Source organism: Octodon degus, unplaced genomic scaffold (assembly GCF_000260255.1).
Source record: "Octodon degus isolate 3935 unplaced genomic scaffold, OctDeg1.0 scaffold00165, whole genome shotgun sequence".
Classification (NCBI taxonomy): Eukaryota; Metazoa; Chordata; class Mammalia; order Rodentia; family Octodontidae; genus Octodon; species Octodon degus.
In genome coordinates, this window is record NW_004524741.1 from 2,305,713 (window position 1) to 2,313,629 (window position 7,917).

A 7,917-nucleotide genomic window follows, 5' to 3' on the forward strand; every position below is an offset into this window, starting at 1 on the left:
AAATCTATTTTTAAGTCATCAGTGATTGATTTCATCTGAATAATTTCAGAATCAACATATGGTGACATGATTTTAGAAATTATATAAAGGTCAAATTTTGTAGAATATATAAAAGGATCTCACTAGCTCATGGAACTTCTTAACCTTTACAAATGTTCATAGAATATGTTCTTCCTCTCTGATTTTGTGTTACTTAGGAACACAAAGTTCCTATCCCAAAATTTTACTAATTCAATTATCTCTTTTGCATATTAGGGTAGACTTTTCTTGAACGTATCTGTCAATAGTACCAAATTCGTTACTACTATCATATCTGCACGTATTGTAGGGATGTGCATCATGATTTTTCTGAAACTGGAGAATGCTATGAAATAAAACAGAAACATATTGTGCTATTTACACTTAATCACTATATGCCTTAAATTTTATTTAATTATAACTATCTTTTCTGTACAAATAAAAGCAGAATGGGTTATTATATACATTGCCACATAATCCATTAAAGTATAATTTTTTTCAAAATAGATAATTCAAGTGTATTTATCCACTCATAAGAATTAATATGCTTTAATAACTTTAACTTGCAGTTCTTATATCACATAATTACTACTTACTCACTTTAATAAATCACATATTATAAATCAAGCATGGCAAGATTTTACATATAAGTTGATAATCTTTCCTACATTGTCTCTCAAAATAATTTCTTTGAGTTAAGACAAATTAACATTTTTAATAAGGCAACTATTCAAAAATGTTTTGTTCAAATTTTAAAGTGTGAAAACTGTATAAGGCATATATAAGTATTTTTACAAAGAATAGGATTTCAAGCTATATTTTGTCTATAACTGCACACACACACACACACACACACATTTCAGGAGAGGTTTTGCTAACAAATAAGTTTTTATTGCAACTTTACATAACAGATTTTTAGAAGGTAACTGTTCACAATCCTAGCTCATGGTATTTATCGGTAAATAATAATATAGGTGGCATATGTCATTAAGTTTTATTATACATATGTGCACATGAACGAGTGTTCATTTAAAGGAATATCTTCATTAAAATGTTTTTGATAAGTCATTATACTTTGTATTAGGACCTGTGAGGGACTTGCACTTTGCCTTAAAAAAATTCATGATCGGGCAGGCGAGAGAGGTTAACAGACTAACACATCTGGTTAGGCAAGTTTAGGTAAGTGCAGGAACCATGGTTCGATCCCCTGCACCACATGCTACAGCAGCCCCACCTCCAGCTGAGCCAGCCACAGAGTCCGGGTGTCATGGCGTAAGCCTATAATCCCAGCTCTAGGGAAGCTGAAAAACAGGAGAATCACTATGACTCCATGCTGCATAGTAAGACCCTACAACAACCAAATAAATTAAAAAGAAAAAGAAAATTATGACCATTTTTGCATTCTTACAAGAAACATATGCAAAGTCTCCAATTAAGCACATAAGACATCAATTTTTAAGAAACTTTCAGAATTGTATGTTTTATTTCAGTGTTCATGTCTATAAATCTTTTTATACTGTGACATCTTTAACTTTATAATAATTTCTTTTTTATGTTTTGCTTTGGCAACCTCCACAATTTCTTAAAGTAAATAGTTAGTTCAATGATTTTCAGTATTTTGCAATAATTCTTTCACTAAAATGAATGAATGGATGAATACTACTAATCATCTCATGATTAAAGTTTTAAATCTTATTTACCACATTTTGTTAGTATTGTTATTGGCGTCAGGGTAGATAATTTTAATTACAGTCTTTTCATCATTAGTTATATAGAATCTCATTAAGTAATTTCAAAAAACTGAAATTTCTATTGATATCTTTTTTAAAAATTATCAGAGAATTAGTTATATTTTTTCTTATTCATGTATTATATAACATTTTGTTACTATTTTATGAACTTATAATAAATATATATTCATGTAGACAACATTAGTCAACTGAAACAGCCATAAATTTCAGCAGGACTGTAAAATTGGTGCAATTATTTGGCTCTTTCTTATAAATATATGCAAATGCATAACTTGGTAATCAGTATTTCCTTGCTAGTATTTTTAAATGAAAGAAAAGAAAATACACCTAATAATGGACTTTTATATCATTTAACAATTATATCTCCAAACGATAGATAACCTAAATTTTCAAGAAAATGAGAGACTGATGTATTTGTTAAAAAGAATAACATAGTAATTAGCAAAAAATCTCAAATTTTCAACAAGTGAAATGCACAAATAATGATTCACTCCATTTATCTGAAAAACTTACCTTGAGAGAATGAAGACAGACTGAGAATATACACAGTATGTATTGTATTGTTCTATTTATATGAAATTTTTAATTTGTAAAGTCTAATCCAGGGAATACCATGCAGTGGAGACTAAAGAGGTAAGTGAGAGAAAATGAAATTTAAAAAAAAACAGTGAACCACTCAGGGAGGCTGACAAATGAGAGGAGTGAAATACATTGATGATACAGCTATTTTCACATTTCACAATACTCTGGGAGACACTACTCCTGGTGTCCTGCCCAGAAGCCTGACTCTGTGGGCATCCTATCTGGTCATTTTTCCCCTCTAAGAGTTGTCTAATTAACAAAGAAATGGTGGTGGGGCCAGAACAGGACCTATTCTCACTTTGAACAAGTAAGGAAAGAAGCTATTCCTGAAAAGCGTCTTCTGGGTACTGACAGCACCTGTTGGACTGTAAGAGAAGATGTAAACAGAGAACCAAGAATTATACATATGCACAGCTATCTTGGTCAGGCTGTGCCCGGCAACTAAGCCTTCAGGTGCATAAATGTAGATTACAGGAACCAGGTCCCATGAGACAGTTTCTACTCCCAACCTGAGGTAAGATTGGGATGAGAAAAAGGAAAAAAAAAAAAAACAGGCTAGGAAAAGAGTCAGTCCAGTCAGTGGCTGGGAGCTGCATTAAATGCTTCAATTTTAGTGGCACTGCTACTACAGTGTAAACAGTAGGCATGGCTTACTGATACATGATAAGAATACAGTAAAGCATGACCATGAAATACATTTAAATGAAATATATGAACTACTAATGAGGAAGTAATGTAATTTGTTGTAAAACAAACTAGTCAGTGCACATAGATTTATAAACACACAGAATATTTCTATTCCTACTGGCATTTTGTGGTTCTAGGAGTGGGTGTCTAACAATGCTGAAGTTGGGTCTTCCCTCCTAGAAGGTATGTTCTTTCAGCACTCAGAGAAACACTGCTTCATGAGGGGTGACTGAATGGCTTTGTTAAATACAACACAAAGATCTCACATTGTGGGGAAAACAATCTCTCTGACACAGGTTAAAACAGGAAAATGTTTATGAAATCTACAAAATTAAGATAAATGAGTAATCAAAAATACCATTATAACTCATAAATGGGGATTCACTGATGAATTTCTGTTAGTGTTTTTGGCTGCCCTGAAATGACAGCAACACAGCTAACCTAAATGACAAAATCCTGTCAGGATAGGAAAAAGTCTGTAAACCCTGGCTGCACAGTTTCCAATAGCTTTGGGCCTATAGATAGAGCCAAGCCTCATCTTTGAAACAAAACTCAAGAGTCCCAAAGTTAAAAAAAAAGCCCTCAGCCTTGCCCTTTGCTGACACCCAGGGAACATATTCCAAACACTAACTGAGACATTGATTTAATCTGACTGAATTCTATGTATCTCATAATAGAGTATGAGTTCACCGGTTGATTCCTGATGTAACTCCTCTGGTATTTCATGCTGATTGTAAATACAGGTTTGACCTTTTGGATTATGTTTCTCAAAAGTAACCTTGCCTAATTTTTTTATAATAAATGTATTATGTATGTTTTAATTGATAATAAATAATATAGACTACACATGTCCAATCTTTTTGTGTAGCTCCCCATCTACATAACATAAACACAGATGGATGTTAAAATGTCATTTCACTCAGTATTTGCAATTGTTTTCAAATTTAAAGGCAAAATCATTTCCCTATTCTCTTACTTAAAATATTCTGCAAATTTCTAAATCTAAAGTTTATAAACAAAGGCAGTAAGTTTTGTGTGCAAAACATAAAAGTAGAAAATAAAATAATGCTGTCATTGTTTTCTCATAAGGTGTCACCAGGAAAATCTGCCAAACTTTATTTATATTACTTAAAAATCATTAAGAGTAAAAAAAGAATAAGTTATTAATCTGGCTTGATAAGCCATCAAAAACTTAAAGGTAATTATAACTAAACAAGAGAGACTTATGAAAAAATATCAAACTCCATTAATAAAGGGGACTAAGAGCCATTAGGTTACAATTACTATACCTTAAAATGTTTCTAAACTTACTGTCTACTCCAATGCTTATGCTTTGATTATATGTACCTTAATATCTCAAAAAAACTTGTTCTTTCCTATAGGATGCCAAAACCCAGGTAATCATTCAGGTAAAATTTACAGCAAATATGCTAGATTACTTTTAGTTTCCTTTTACTGGGATCCACCAGATCTTGTCTTGAAAAAGGTTATGTGACACATGATAAGGCCTTAACTATAGTCAGTGGGTCTTAAGAGACAGCACAGTTGGTCTGTGTGTTATAAACAAATAATAATAATAATAATAATAATAATAATAATAATAATAATGAGACAGGCCCTTCTACAAAATCAGATGGCAGTAAACATTCTAACAGCAGCATGGGGGAAATACATAAAAAAATTACAAAAACTAAATGTTGTGTGTACATTCCTGATTCTTCTGCCAATGTTGTAACAGCTGTTCAAGATATTAAATAACAGATAAATAACATGTCAGACTCAAAATTTCTCTAGACCTTACCCTTATCCTGTTTATAAAAAGTCATTACTGCCTCTTCTTGGTGGGAATCTTTGTTGACTGATTTCATAATTATCCTGTTGATGCTACCATTTGGCCTATATATACTGAAATGTTTCTTTGTCTTTGTCTCCTCCAGATTTAAGGCTATATGCCTACCCAATATGAAAATGTGTGTCTACTAAGAGCCTTTAGATAGACCCTCTGGAGAGTATCTCTTACTGCTGATTAATAAATAGGATCCCTTTTTGCTTGAAGAAGTCAGAGCAGTCATGGCCCATTATTGCTTCAAGACAGTTGAGTTTACTTCTTCAGAGGGGGGAATGTCAGAGGCAGAGTTATATAGTAATATTCTAGGCAGTCAAACAAGGCTATGCACTCAAGGTGGTAGCATGGAAGATGAGATACCTTGCAACAGTGGGAGACACAGGCACCTCTGCTGTGGGCTAGACCTCAAGATAAAAGGTTGAACAAAAGCAACTATGTACCTCCCTAGGGGTTGATATTCTAAATGGGTGTCAATCCCCTTGAAAAAGCCAGGAAGAGTCACAAACCCAGCCCCTTACAGGAACTGCCCCTGCGCTGTATTCATGCCCACTGGCTATGTGACTTGCTTCTCTGTTTGATCCTGAGTTAATCAATTTTGCCTGAGCAATTATACTTGTAATCTTATTGGTTGACCATAGTTTTATCCTACCTCATGCCTGCCTTGTGAGTTGCCATGTTTTTCACTTTAGGCTTTCCTCGCCTTGAGGTTTTGCTCTACAAAAATCCCTAGAAAAGACAGGAACCCATTGTTTCGTCCTCTCAGACAGAAGCGTTCTTTCCCTCAATAAATATATTCTACTCCTAAAAACAACAAATAAATAGATAAAACAGCCACTTACTTGCTATCAAATAACCATAGAGGACAGTGTTCAGAATCATTTTTGACACAGAATAATATAGGCTTAGTATAATATTTTATTTACCAAATAGCACAAGAAAACACGATATATGCTCTTTTGCATGGCATCTATCTTCATTTTTTTTTCTTTAGATGAGTTCTAGATCCCATTTAAAGTCCATATTTTAAGATTTTGTGAGTATAATAATTACAAATTATGTCTAATATATACTATTGAACTCAATAAAGTCAGTGGTAATTTATTAGGAAACTGTAATGAGAAATAGGTGTGAGGAAATCACAAATTGATTTTAGTTCCTTTTTTATTAAGTAAAACTAGTGTCCATTGTACAGTCATTCTATAGGTGGTTTAAAATTGTATTAAGAACAACAGTTCCCAAGCAAAATGTTGATTTAAAAAATATGTAACAAAATTAAAGTCATCTTAATTCCAAAACACTTTATCCTCCTAGTGATTTTTTTAAATTTATTATGAAAGATATTTCAGGAAGAAATGTTAGGTGCCACTCACTATTTATTCAAAATTAAATATTAATTTAGTAAATACCAAGAATATGAAACAATGCAGACTGCAACATTCTAAGTACTTTGAATGTTGCAGTCCCTGAACATAGTCTGAAAAGAATGGATGCAGCAGCTGAGTGAAAGCCTGAACGGCCTTCTTTTGCACGCAACTGTGGCCTTCCTTAAGAGGAAGGCTAGGTATCCCTGAATTACAGCTGCTGATGGCATGCCACATATCCCACCTTCAAGTGCTCATTAATATGCAAAACACAAAAGCAAGTGCACTTTACATTCCACGTGCTAGCCCTCAAGTTTACGCCTCTGAAATTGTAGTAATAAGTGTGTCAGTGACATCTTGGGTTTGGCATTGAATTAGATCTGAACATCTTTGTCCTTCCTATTTATAAGGCATCCCATAGTGGAAAAATGTCCAAATTAAGTAGCTCATTTTCTTGCTGTGTGATATTAGTCCCTTTTCATTTGTATATATAATTGGGAAAGGCACTTTCCTTTTTGCTTTTGCTAAATGCAGTTTTTGTAACAAAATTGATTGCAGGTATTTTCCTCTGAAGAACATTTGAAGTACCTAATTGAGGGCACAACTAAAAAATTAAACATTTTTTATACACTGTCTTATTTAAGTATTGTCTCAGATGAATAGGTGTAAAATTATTGTTTTAAACCATTTAAAAGTACAAATCAAGTCAGAGAGGAAAAATTATTTTGTGGACAACATCGCCCAACCCAGGATATTCAACAGGAGAAAGTACAAGAGTAAAGCTGTGTCTTATGTTGTGAAGACTTATCCCAATCAAGTGTTGAGAACACCCAGAGCCCTTGTTGCAGTCAAGCTCTTTACCACTGCAAGTGCATTCAGAAATATGCTCACACATCAGCAAAAGCATTTCTTCAAATGTCCCCAGTAACAATCAAATAGAATTCCATCAAGAAATATTAAGAATGGGAATTCATATTCTAGCTGGAGATCCTCTGGTAACTCGAGCCAGGGGTTTTCTCAGAGTTGTACCGGTGTTATCATCATGTGATGCTTCCTCGTATTTGGATGAATAAGACAGAAGCAGCATTAAGGATGAATGGAGGTGATGCTTCATTCTGTGTGCTGCAAGCAGATCCTAGGAGCAGAACAGACTGCTCCTTTCTTAGATCAGACAGCAAGAATTGGGCATGAGAAGAACATTCATCTTCTGCTTCAGCCACTGACTACATTTCTGAAAATTCAAGTGACATCTTCTCCTGTAATAGCACCTTACACCCCAGGAGCATTTCTGCAGAGACACCAGGCTGGAAGAGTATCCAGGGTCTTCTTGGGCCAATTGGTCAGGAACATCATTATTAGAATGGCCAGCATCCTCTGATGGCAGAAGTGGCCCTTCCTGGTTGACTGTCCAAGGGTGTCCAAAGGACTAAGAGCTGCAAAACTCCAAGTAACAGCTTCTGAGTACCTTCTGAAAGGCATATGTTGGATACAAAGCAGCACTGCTCCATTGGGTTTGAGGGAAGGAGCACTTTGGATCACCGAGATAGGGAAAGGAGGAAAGCACTGAGATTATGATCAAAAGGAGAAGTCCAGGGAGCACCAAAAGAGAGCAGAGTCCAGGTCCCAACAGTTGAGTGCGTACATGGCCATAAGGCCTCTGCACTCTCCCCAG

At 34.5% G+C, this 7,917-nt stretch overlaps 1 pseudogene; it reads left to right on the plus strand.

Moving 5' to 3' along the window:
* The window catches only part of LOC101575907, an 82,428-nt pseudogene extending 74,722 nt beyond the window's left edge, over positions 1-7,706 (plus strand).
* Positions 7,707-7,917: the final 211 nt, after the last annotated feature.